This window comes from Lissotriton vulgaris, chromosome 8, assembly GCF_964263255.1.
Source record: "Lissotriton vulgaris chromosome 8, aLisVul1.2, whole genome shotgun sequence".
NCBI lineage: Eukaryota > Metazoa > Chordata > Amphibia > Caudata > Salamandridae > Lissotriton > Lissotriton vulgaris.
In genome coordinates, this window is record NC_141696.1 from 711142691 (window position 1) to 711156801 (window position 14111).

General features: G+C 41.3%; 1 pseudogene; it reads right to left on the reverse strand.

Annotated features, from left to right (window-relative positions):
* LOC147697909 (large ribosomal subunit protein eL8-like) overlaps positions 1-13641 on the reverse strand; it is an 83807-nt pseudogene extending 70166 nt beyond the window's left edge.
* Positions 13642-14111: the final 470 nt, after the last annotated feature.

The window sequence follows — 14111 nt, forward strand, 5'->3', positions numbered from 1 at the left end:
ATGTTCGAAGAGTGAGATACTACTACCTGTTGCTCTGAGAAAGGCGCTGGAGAACATCTGGAACAGCATCCCTGAGTACTTTAAGAGTTGAACCTGTGGCCACTAGACCTATCATGAGCCAACAAAGGAAGTTATTTCTCAATGTCTGGTCCACCACAGCTTTGAGTAGACTGGTGTGGACTGGATCAGGCTGGCAACAGGGTGCAATGGATGCCAGTAACATTAAGTGGGCAAGCATGTGAGGCTCTCACGGTAAGCAGACCAAACCTGAAGGTAGGTAGGGACATCTTTAACTTAGAGGGAAGGGCCTCAGGTTTTAGTACTTCAAGTACTGCAGCGCTGGGACACTTTACCTTGAAGTAGCCATGCACTTCACAAGTCTCTCCTCTCTATTTTTATCAATATTAAGTACTGTTGCATCAAAACCCTGCCTTCCTATCAACTCAATAATATCAGTGGCCATAGTCAGTGGCTCTCTAATCATTGTAATGCCACGTATAAATAAGTCAGGAACAGACTCCAGATATGGAGTGGATCTCATGGATCCACTCCATGGATGGAAAGAGTAATACAGTGGATGGAAAGTGTAATACTCCATGGATGGAAAGAGTAATACAGTGGTCATCTCAGACGTGGCTGCCCCTTTGACTAAGGGCCTGATTTTGATATTGGCAGAAGGGTTACTCTGTCACAATGGGGACAGATATCCAGTCCGCCAAAATCTAAATACCATAATATCCTAAGGGATTTAAATTTCGGCAGACGGGATCTCTGTCCACGTTGTGACAGAGTAACACACCTGCCGACCAGGTCCTAAGTCTCATAATTCACTTGCAAGCTCTCTGGACAATGTGAATTTACTGGCTGAGTTTGCAACAACTGACAGTATACCTGCGGTGCATACAACCACAGCAGAAGCAGTACTTCAACCGTATGTCGGTAAGCTGTGTTTAAAAAAGTTAAGAAGGCTAAACACAAAAGCCATGCTGACTAGTCATAAATAAATCAATCCAAGAACCTTTTAAACCTTTTTCCAATATTCAGTAATGATAATCACAATAAGGGGTTCAACCCTTCGGGATCCGAATCCAAGGTCACCGATGATAACCTAGTACAGGAACGCGGGCCACTGTCTAATACTCCTAATGATACAAAACAGATTTACCATTAGCCTTGAGAAAGAGTAGCATTTCTGAAGTCTCTAAAGAGCTATCATATTTAAGGGGAACCTGTGAAATGCATAGAACCAGTTGATGCAGAGCTCCCCAAAGCCTGTCCGTCTGGGTAAATGTATCAGTGACAAGTCTAACGGTGACAAGGGAGGTGAATTACACTCATTAAAATCTCCAGAATCTATGTGTCTCTCTAATTATACAAAATCAAATTCACCAAATTTGACTAAAACTATTTCGGTTATTTTGTTTATTTTGTTATAAGAACTTGCAAAGAATCCAAAGAAATGTAATATTACATCACCTCCTATGCAATCTTGGCACTGCATCCATGACAGTTTATGACATGACCCCAACACAATTTTATCAATCACTTCACCAAATAGAGCCCCTTCACCAAAGGCCTCCAAACCAAAATCAAACAAATTATTCTCAATGGGTGGCGATACTATTGTTCAGTCAAACTTCTATCTTGACAACGCTTAGGTCGATACACCCTATATTTTACTACTGATTATGTTTTACAAGCCCCCACGACATTTGAAATTGGTGGAACAAGCTAAAGTTACTAATCCATTTTTCAGAGCTGCAAAACATTGACACCACAAACTTAATGGATGTGATGTTCCTTTGGGATCCAATGGGGAAAACTGAGTTTAATAGGAACTCTTGGTCATCAGATTTAATATTGCAAAAAATCTTATCAAAGAAAAAGAAACTAGTGGATTTGGGAATACTTAGTTAGATTCCAATCAAATGAAAATACTCCCATTTTTTACACAATCAAAGCAAGATGGAAACTAAATCCCCAGACCTAAATCAGAGGACGAAAAGTCACACTAGTCAAAGTAATTTCCTACAGAATAGGAATGTGAATATGCATATAGTCAAAGACATTGCTACAGGACATTGTGCGATCTGGATAGTTTTGTCGGCAGGAGGAGCAATTCACGATGCAGGACTCACACTGTATACCTAAACAACGTAAAGTTACTCATGACCTCCTCCTCACAGACTTAATAATCTACTCCTGGAATATCGCCTGGGTCAAGCACTACTGTAGTATCCTGGTTTTAGTGCTGTTCATATCATCCACTGCACCTCCAGTGGAACACTGTGAAGATGATGTAATTTGGAATGTTAGTCTCTGTAAATCACAGTTGGAGATGGGCTGAGCGCTTTGCTGGCTGCTCCTGGTGGGGCTGAATACTATTGTACTACTGATCTTCCAACTAACTTGAATAAATCCTCCTGAACATCATCTACCTGCGTGGAGTGATTACTACAACTACCTTGCTTCTAGCTGGTCCAACTTTGTTTCGTTTTTATAAAAACATCATGTCATTTACCTTCAGGAAACCTGCCACACCAATTCCCTTCCTGTGCCTAATTATCACATATATGAAGTCAGTGCAACTCCCAGCAAGATGGGCAGACCCACTGGAAGATTGATTACCTTAATCAAAAATTGATCAACACAAAAATCCATAGATTTATAAACATAATCAGATTTTGTGTTACCAGTGCTACTGGGCTGTAAACGCTAGAATGAGTTACTGATATTGAACACATATTTTCCACCAACTTTAATAATAGATCAATTAAAACAATATAGTGTCCTGCAAGAAATTCAAGATTTCTTAGATCACTTTTCGACTGCCAATTTGTTGATTGCTTAGTAATTTTAATAATTATTATTATCCAATTATGGGAATATGATGCTGCCTGAGGATCCACCAGACTCACTTTTTGGTGTAAAGGGAGGGGGGGGGGGGGGTACAGGGTCTGAGACCTCAGCAAACCTATAGTAATAGAGCTGATCTGGTGAGGTTTACTCGTTCATGACAATGGGAAACCCCTTCCCCATTAGTGTTAAAGAACTTGTGAAAGTATCGGAACGAGTAAAAGAAATCAATTATTCCCTGAAATCAATTCCGATTTATTTTGTCGTATTTTGTTGCAAAGTGAGAACATTTAAAACCAACATGGCTGATCAGCAGGCAATCTTCCATTTAACGTCCGGAAACCTAAGTCATTTTTAGATTTTACACATATACTAACTTTGAGGCCACTTGTGTGCCCACCAATTGGAAGTGATGAGTGATGGTACACCAAAAAGTGAGTATGAAAGTAACGGAACTAGTAAAAGAAATCAATTATTCCCTGGAATCAATTTCAATTTATTTTGTCGTATTTTGTAGCAAAGTGACAACATTTATAGCCAACACGTGTTTCGCCCCTTTGCATTGGCCATTTGACCCAATATAACAAAAACAAAGCAAGTAAAAGGAGCAAGTCACATAGAGCATTTCAAATAGTCATGGGCATGTATCACAGCACATATCATATGAAATTGACAAAATGTGGGGTACCATGGTACATACTCAATCCAGTACAAAGTTATCGCAGTTCCAATGCTGAAAGTGTTGGTCATGGGAAATATACAGCGACATGTTAGCATACAAGAGACATTATGAAACAGATGCACAAATTGTTTGGGTTGGTTTAATAATCTTAAATGACATATATTGAATCCGACCGGCCCGTTGTTCTAGGGGTTGGTAAACTCCAGTGATAAAATAAATTATGGCCTGTGTGAGTACTCATGAATACAGTGTGATGATAAGGCCTTCATAGGAATCAAGGATGGTGTGGGGCTTGCCTGCTGTGCCTAGTTCTGGGGAGGAAACTAGTTAAGGTCCATGTGAAACACTACTTTTAGTGCTAGAACAGGGTTCGCAGGCAGCGCTTTCCGTAGTTTCTCAGTTTGCTGGGTTAAGAATGGTAATTTGTCCTTACCCAGAGAGCCAGCGTGCGGCAGTACTGAAAGAGAGATAAGGTGAAATAAACACCGGGAGGAGAAGGAATATAACGTCCAGGTGAAGGCTGCATGTAAAGTTAGGTCTCACTAAGTCATCGGAGCACACACATCTAAAATTATTGAGGGTCATTTAAGACTATTAAACCGGCCCAAACAATTTGTGCATCTGTTTCATAATGTCTCTTGCATGCTAACATGTCGCTGTATATTTCCCACGACCAACACTTTCAACCTTGGAACTGTGATAATCTTGTACTGGATCACCTATGTACCATGTTACCCCAGTTTTGTCAATGTCATATGATATTTGCTGTGATACATGCCCATGACTATTTGATATGCTCAATGTGAATTGCTTTGTTTTTGTTATATTAGGTCTTCAAAATCGCCCACTTTTCATATCAATGTATTTGGGTACTTTACCTGTTCTCCTTCCCTCTCTATTTTCACACTCTCCCTTGTCATATAATGCTATTGGTGTCAGTGCTACATATCTTGCTTCTTCAGTTTCTATTGCCCTGATAATCTCCTGCACAACCTCCAATATGGGTTGGATCCACTCTTTTGCCTCCTAACTTGCACACTTTTGGGTCTGCCAATTCTTATTTTGGGTTTGTCAATTAATGTGTTTCACGATGTATAGCCCTGAGGAAGCCCCAGGCCATGTGACCAATGTAAAGGGGAGAAACATGTGTTGGCTATAAATGTTCTCACTTTGCTACAAAATACGACAAAATAAATTGGAATTGATTCCAGGGAACAATTGACTTCTTTTACTCATTCCATTACTTTCAACCTCACTTTTTGGTGTACCATCACCTATCATTTTCAATTGTTGGGCACACAAGAGGCCTAAAAGTTGGTATATGTATAAATTCTAAAAATGACTTAGGTTTCCAGACGTTAAATGGAAGATTGCCTGTTGATCAGCCTGTTTGGCCCACGTTCACATCGCTTCATGCAAAGAGTATAATTTGGTTACACACTATTACATTTTACAAATGTTTGCATTTGCAAGAGTTATTATATTCCTAGACAAGAAAGTGATCACAACACAAAAATAATTACTTTACAGTTTTTAAAGAATCTGGGCCACAGATGGTTCATATACCAGTGCACAATTAGATGGAACAAGGCACTCAATGTTAGCTGAAGTATTTCATGATCAAAACATTAGGGAATTGGCATAACAACAACAAAAATTAACCTCCCAAATGGTTAAATGATTGGGAAATTTACTTATGCGAAATCATGCATTTTATCTCTTCAAGACCAGTGCGTGCAACATCAAATCAAAAGACAGATAATAACAACCCTGGCAAAGCTCTACAGAAGGAATATTGGAGGCAACTATGCCAAATTCTAAAGAAACAACCTTCCTCATCTTGAGACTTACATATAAAAGAGTTTAAAAATTAGGTCATAGGAAAAAGTCCAGGAACTCCATTACGCTTAACAAGATGCTGCATTGGCACTTTACATATCGCAATTAAATCTAATAATTCAAAGCTTTGCTGGTCTCTAATTGACCATGGGTTTCTGTCTTATCACCCAGCAAATGGTCACTTTATCCCATTTGATAAATGAGAGCTGTACAGAAATTATACACAATAAAAAAACATGGTAACATACCCAATGCTTGTATATTGTAAACCAGACTTTACCATTACTTTTAAGGAAATTAGAGGTTTAATAAAGAATTTGCGCTCATATAGGCCTCAGGGCCCAACTGAATTCTCATTATATTAAAAACTGACCCTAATCTGTGGGAAAATATTTTCTACAGATTAATTTAATGTATTTTACAGCCCGGTCAAATTCTGTTATCCTGGAAAGGTGCATTAATCCAACCAATTTATGAAAAAGGTCAGAAGGAGGATCCAAAGAACTATCGTCTTATCACACTCATGGATTTGGAAGTGAAAATGTTTGCAAACCATTTATTATCCTACTTACAGGATTGGGCATTTGACAACAAACTAATTCCCATTAATTAAACAGGCTTTAGATCAGGCTGCTCTATTAGTCATAACATCACAGCTTTTAAATTAATAGTGAACAAGCCACTAAATAAAGTTAATAGGAGCAAATGATGGGGTAAATTAGCTAACTGGAGAATTAATCAAACCCTATTATATTTTTTAACAGCACTGCATGATAGCACCTGTGTGTAAATAAAGCTTGCAGGGGGAGTCCTGACTTAGAGACTTAGACCCCAAATGGACTAAAATAGGAGTGTGTTTTAGCACCCCTGTTAATGTATTTTAATTTGGTGGACCTATCCCTGTTCCTGGATCATCTGTAACAACCTCGCCCCCAAATGAGGCAGTAAGCCCACTAGTTATCTCACTTTTGCATATGATATTGTCCTCTTTTTGTTAAACCCAAAAGCAATTCTACTCCAACTGATGAGGCTAAGTGAGTTTAACAAATTGAACGAGCTGCAGGTCAACTGTGCTAAAATTAAAATAATGTCTTTTAGGCGCAACAGAGTCTCTCCAGATCTTAGACTTGGTGGTAATTCCTTAGAAGAAGTGGCACATTACAATTATTTGGGCATAACAAATAACAAGAATCATATTTGGTCAGACCACCTAGCTAATAAGCGGATTAAAATTCAGCTAATTACTCAACTGCTGAAAATAAATTTTCAAATTTATGGTGGAATAGTAAATTATTCTGAGTCTTTTGTGCACTTCTATGATTTTTAACCATGAAATAATAGTTGAGTTGGACAAACTTCACATCAATAAAATGAAGTTATTACTTTGCCTCCGTACTTGACCCCTCGTTGTAAAATTCAGTTGCAATTTGCTTTAATCTCATTAATCTTGAAACACACGGAAGCAGTTGTAAACTATGTATGCAACTGTATTAACGCAATGGGAGATTCGCTGAAACATTAGATATATGATGAGCTGCAGTTGTTAGGAGACTCCAGTTTATTTACGAGCATTGTAGACATCAGTAATGCTATAAATCAGAATAATCTACCTTCCCTATCGCAGCTTTCAAAAAATGTTGTGGTTGTCTCAGAAAGGTCTTATGAAGCAGACCCTGAAGGGCATCTCAGGACAGATAGATTTAGCCTGCTTACAGGCTTACAAGCACTCAGATTATATATCTGAACCTTATATGGCTACATCTCAGAGGTATTTGTGTTACACTCTAAATCCAGTCTGTAAACTTAAGTACCTGAGGTTTCCCCTCCTTTACATTCCGATTGCTCAAATTAAAATCTCAAGGAACAAGAAGTGTCTTCCACTTAGGTATTGTCACCTCCGTGGTTACAAGGATGAATGCTTAGAGCACATTGTGTGCTCATATCCTCTTCTATCCCCTAGAAGAAAACAAGCATTGGCATAGCCAATAGGTCTCGCCTTTGGGACCTTATAAGTGTTTAGCTGTGTAGCACAAAAGAGACTACAGTGGCATGGTGGGCAAAACACAAAAGATGGACTAGAATGCACCCGAAGAAGAACCACGCTGAGATTAACTCAGGCATTTCACCCATCACTTTTTCCTATAATTTGCTAGTGTCACCGCCTGCCCACAGTACTAAAGTGTTAGTCTGTTCTCCCTCTAGGATGAACGTGGCCTTCTCTGCTCCTTAATCCTGTCCCTCAAAATGAGTGCACTCGGCTCCGATCTGTGAGTCTACAGTCTGCACTCTTGCTCACTGAAAGTACAGCTTGTGTGTATACATCTATATATGTGCATGTACACTGGTTGAAATAGATTACATCAATTATGCAATGGCAAATATACACGGGCTTATCCTTCATACATAAAATATACATCATTCATATGTGCATATACATTCGTACACACCAATTGATTTAGATAAAATGAGTTATGTAATGACATGGGTGCACACACACATATGGTAATCCCATATATGTACAGATACGCAGACAGGCTCTGGGGGGACGGGAGCAGCCTGCCAGTACCGACCGGGTGGAAGGGGCTGCACCGGGCAGAGGCAGAGAAGAGCAGCCCATGGAGCTCAGGCAAGACGGGAGCAGCCCGCCAGTACTGGAACAGAGAAAGGGAGACTGTGCAGCAGAAGAACAGGACCAGTGCAGGAAACCTTCCTGCAGCGCTCGCGCCTAGGAAGGAACCCGCCTTCTGCACCAACCAGATCTCCCTCCTCCAGCATCCAGGACCCAGCAGCCCAGAGGACCAAGATCAAGCACGGGCCGGGACAAGACATCTGCCTTCAAGACCAGGGCAAGTCACCTTTTTGAGGACCCAACTACCATCAACAGCCCACCTCTATTAGGGCATTGACCTTCAGTACCCACCAGTATTCGCCCACGAGACCTGCTCAGGGCGCTTGTCTACAGGATATACCACCTCGGTGCCCGCGCTGCCATTTCAGAACCCACCAGCCTCGGGCGAGGTACCTGCCCACAGAGCCCACCGCAAACCCATCAGGAGCAGACCCCGCAAATGCCCGGCATCCTGCGGGTGGCATGGGTCAGGCGAGGATGGAGCCAATAGCCAGAGCCCTGCACGCTGGGAAGAGCGCGAGTTGCCAAGACAGGTGAGCTGCACCCACGGCCGGGGGGATGGGGAGGGGGCAGGGGAAATGACGGGAAACAGGAGTTTGGAGAGAAAGAGAGAAAATGTGTCTGATGGGAAGCAGGCTGAAGACACCGGAGAAAGCAGGCAATAGTAGCTGTTGTTGGGATGGGTAGTGAAAGGTAAGACAAGGCAGAGCTCGTGTGCAGCTGAAGCCGCGCACCGAGCGGTCCCTGAGGGGGAGAGGAGAACCAGAGCACACAGGTGGGCAAGAGAGAGTCGGGTCAGCGGTCGGCAAACAGACGAAGAAAGGAAAGTTAAAGAGAATAGGAAAACGGACTGGCCCTGAAGCAGGAGCACGGAAGACAGGCTGAGACACCGAGGAGAGGTTTGAGAGAGTCAGGACTGGGAGGCAGGTGAAGAGAGAGGGCCGGGGAATGAGCGGGCAGGAGGAGAGAGAAGGGCCCACTGATATAAAGGGAGGAGACATACTGAAGAGAGAGGGACCCAGACAGACAGACAGGGGATAAGCTGAGATGCAACAACTACTACAACAAGCACGCGAGTGGAGCGAGCGCCACAGGGACATCTGTTTTGAATTATCCTGCACGGGTCTGGGCACAATAATTCAAAACAGATGGTGCCTGTGCCTGTGCGGGTAACCGCAAGCAATAGGCCATGGGTGGAGCAAAGTCGGGACATGCACCTGCATTTGCCCAATTGCGTGCTGTCTTTCTTAGAAAGAAGTATGCAACGGCCAATAGCCTCTGACCAAAAACAAACCACACACACGAGCGTGTGGTCAGATTTTGAAGCCCCCTTACAAAAAGTCTCGCAGAGCAGCGCATGGGCGCTGGCTCAGGCAAGACCTAAAAATATCTGAAGCTTGGTTTTAGAAAGGCAAACTGCAGAACAATTCATAATGCAGTTAAATACTGCTTTTCTACCAATGAAATTCAATTCATTGGGAAACTTGAAAAAGTTCTGGATCTTGTGTATCTCTGTCTTGAAAAGTGTTTATTTTTCAAGTCATGGTTGTAATTGTTATCTTTAGTATCTACACTGGTTGTAATATTTATGGTTGTAATTCATTTTTTATTATATCTCTGCAATAAATGTATCATTATCAGCCCCCTACCTTCGTCCAGGCTTGTTCTTTGCAGTAAATCCCAGCAGACTGTTTAATAGGGTGCTTTCAAGGCCCTAGAAAATAAAATCCTGACAGCACATACCTTAAAATGATACTGTAGCCGTGAGGTTTGGAAGATGTAAATACTCTTAGTGAGATCCCTGACCTCACAATGTGCCTCCATGGACAGAAGAAAATATTTAAATAAAGCCACTTGGTAAAGAAATTGGATAGCCTTAACCAGTCAGCACTATCCAAAGCACATCTGAACCCAATGTGCCTTGATAAAGACATCTAGAGCCATCAAGGGGTTTATCCCCTTAATGAATGGTATATATGCAAAACGTTGGCATTTATGGATGACCTGAATGAGTCTAAACACCCCAGACTGACAACCCTGATTTTTTCTACCTATTGTAGTACCCCACTTACTCAAACACAAATATGGCACTAGTAAAGCTTATCGTGATTATTAGAAATGGGCATATCTCTTGGACTACTTATAACTAGGCAGAGACACTAAGATTATGTTAATGATTATGCTCGTCTTACCTAGTGACACAAGGGGCACCATAAACGAGCCACAAAGGACTCTAAGTCCACTATTCAAGCAATGGGGGTGATTTGTTTACACAGGCAGATATCATCTTTGATCTTTCCTTCGAGGACAGGGAGCAGTTCCCCACCCTGTACATTCGATTCCAATCCGGAGAGACTGGAGGGAACCAGGGACTACACACATAAGGGTTTAACACCAACCATGTCTAAGTTATAAAGATGTGAAATATAGGGTGTCCCACCTTAATATCGACTCCAAATAGCAAGTTACCAGAACACTGTGGGAAAAGTATCAAGGACCAAAATATTGACGAGTTAAGTATATATGTAGTTTCAGGTTACTTAGCCGTGGAGGTAAGAATAATACATCTCTACTACCTATATGCACATTATTTCTCAATAATTTGATCTCTGATACTTTGGCCATGATATTTTGGTACCACAATATTTCTGTACTAGATATTTCAATGTACAATCAATCAGAGACATCTTAATGTTCACCAAGCTAATTGTGCTATATAAACTGTTAAATACATGGTATTACAAAACATTTAATCTTGGATTTATAGATTGGTATAAAAAAATATATTTCATCATGAATTCTCATATTGATATCATCATATTGTTTACGAAAATCTATATTTTCGAAATTGATTTGCGCTGCAATTAGGGCATGAATTAATGATGGAAAATTGTGTGGAAGCATTCATATTAGGCAGGCATTGGCAAGATTAAATACAAATGAGCTAAACACCCAAGGAAAGGTAGAATGTGATTAACAGATACCACTTAAGGGCAGAAATGAGTTGAGATATTCAATTTGACCGCTGGTGAAAATATCAGAAACATCTGAATGGCTGTCACGTATAGTAGAAGTAATTCATATGGTCTTGCATTCATGTACTAGTGAGCCTGTGTTTATAATAGTGAAACACAAGTTGGTAAGTGGAAAACCTTTCAGATATTCCCCTTTGTTCACCTTTTGTGCATCGACATGTGCCCCTATTGTACATCACCATTGCACATCATCCTTTGCCTCCATACTGCATTAAGTCCTGTGCCTTGACTGTTCATCACCTGTTGTTCCTCTCAAGCTAAATAACCAGTGTTCCTCTGACACACAATATACAATAATACGATACAATGCACCACCAGGACCCAACAAGACGCATCACCCAGTCAGGTGAGACGGCACAAAGCCAACAAAGACACCTTTCTGATGTGAAAAGGCTACTTCAATTAAACAAGTGCATATTTGATTGATTTATAACCCTGGCACATGCCTTACAGGCTAACGAGTTAACCTCAGTATTTATTTATATACAGCTTTCAATAATTTCCCAACACATAATCCCTCCCCCCTTAACAACAAGTTGCACTATGGTGCAAGGGTGTCTGCATTGGTGCTAGGCAGCTAAATTTAGCTCCAGCACAGTGGGAAATGCAGGGCTGCACCATATTTTTGTAAATATGGTGCAGCCCTGCGTTTCTAAAGTAACAGATTGTCTTGTTATCCTTCTTGGCTTAATGACACGCATCACCAATTTGCTAGTAAATTTGCCCACTAATTCCAACCTGATTCTTGTGTAAACAGCCATTGCATAAAAGTGCTAAACTTCTCAAACAAAAAGCAAGCCAATAGGTAGTGCCTTGTCTATATTTACTGCCCAAATTGGATCTCTCAACATTTCAGAAATAACTGAATGGATCGGCAAAACAAGGAACGCAGACTTAACGTCACACTTTGCCTTGAAGGTACTTGTGCTCAATGTCCTCACCATCTCCAGTGAGTGTGCAACATCAACTGAAGCATAATGTACAGTAAATAAAATCGTTAATTGATGCCCATTCTGTCCAAGACAAGAGTTGAATTAACAAAACTGGCCCTTTTATGGTCTACTTTCACACTGCAGCTGTCGCCAGACAATTATGTGAGCATTACTAGAGAGAGGCTTTGGCTTCGCCCATATATTTGGAGCCAGGAGTACATGTTTTGATTGGGTAGAAGTTGTATGCTTCCACAAAAAAAAAAATCTTCCAGCCCACACAGCTGTGATCATTTTGGTTACGTATCCAGCTTACTGAGCTTGAACTTTCAGGGGCACACACATGATATTGTAATGCGACTAAAGTGTGTTAGATGACTAGATAATTTCGGTTTTTATTTTCTGGCAGCACCACAGATGGGAGGAGGGCAGTCATTAATCTACATGGATTATTTGGTGTTGCTTGACAGTGCAACCTTCAAGCCTATACCAATATTATTTCACAGTTCTGTGCTTCCGCACACATACACATGTATTCCCCTGCTGTTTACTTGCAATGCTTCACATTAACATAGAATAATCTTTTAAAACTAGACCTATTGATGTTGTCAATGCTTGTTCATTATTGGACATTATGCCTTTTGGGTGATACAATCAAATGCTTCAAAGACCAATCTGCAAATGGCTCCTTTATTCTCCCCACTATTACCTCAGTGTCCAGTTTGCTTTGTAGCACATCAGAGTGCTCCGTACTAAAAACACATTCTATGCCCAAAGCCTAACCCTGGGGCCCTCAGAACTTAGCTTAAAACCCTCTGGGAAACTACCCTCTCACTTTTTGCAAGTTCCACTAAAGGATTACTCCACATTCAAAATTGTAATCTATTCACTTTAACTGGTAGAAGAGCCTTTCCTAATCTGCCCAGAACCTCTTCAAGCTATACATCCAGGAACTTGCACAATTCCCCCTTTTGGCCCATGCGCCACTCCTGAGTTTGAAAAAAAGTATACAAGAGAGTGTCTTGCTCCACATTTACAGCATTAATGCTTAAACTTACAGACCTCTGTTACAAAAACCCTTGTAAAAGGCTCAGTAGGTTCCTCGCTGGTCAATCTGTGTCCTTCCAGCCCACCCAACACTCCTTGGGTGAGACAAACCTGCAAGGAGCAATACATCAAAGGAATGCCATGCATATTGAAGGCGCAGGGCTCCTAGGCACCATCCATTGTAACCACAAATCAGCATCTAGCTTGCCCTACTTATCATCAGCATCCTCCACCAGCCTAGTCTTGAAATCATCATACGACACCTAGAGAAACCCTCCAAAAGTCAGCTAGCCCTCTGCATCACATCCATGTATTTAAAAATCGCTACACTGTGACCTGGATATTTCTATCAAAATACACTAGCGTATATGAGAAACGCCGCTGTCCAATTCTCAATGTTAGAGTTCTCCTTTCTCATTCTCCCAGTGTATCCATTGCCACCTTATTCTTACCTTCACTTTCCATGAGAACCTCATCTGTCGCAATATCTTTATCCAACAAATATTTACCTTTCCCCAGCTTCCCATGCACGGTATCCTCACAACCCCAATCACAGTACCTGCATTCAATGTAAGGGCCCACAAACGTGCTACTGTCCTTTCCACCTCCTTTCTGGGGTACCATTTTCTTCTACTCTTGTGCTTGTAAAATGCTAAACTGTGTCCCTTTGTTACCCAATGTGGACCTGTCTCAGCAAAACACATGCTCAGCCCACCACTGCCACACTATTTGCTTCATATTTCCTGTGAGTTCATTAATAATGTTTCCTTCTTCAATGTCCACCAATTCATCATAGTAATCCAGCTGTGTCTCATCAACCTTTTCTAATGCACTTCTCACAGCCGCCGCACTTTATGTACTAGACAGCTCCTGGTCCCCAACTACCACATACGAAAAATAACAAACCAAAGTTAGAAGCCATGTGATCTTTGCAGAAGGGGCAGAAGGGGCGGCTCTGGGCCCATTGTCTAGCCATTCAAACTAAACTTAAAAAGTCTGAGTTAGACCTGCATGTGCTTCTCCTCATGCCTACTCCCTCTTTACTCTGTAACCCACCTGTTGCTATGACCTTGCACTCACACTCATCCTCCACT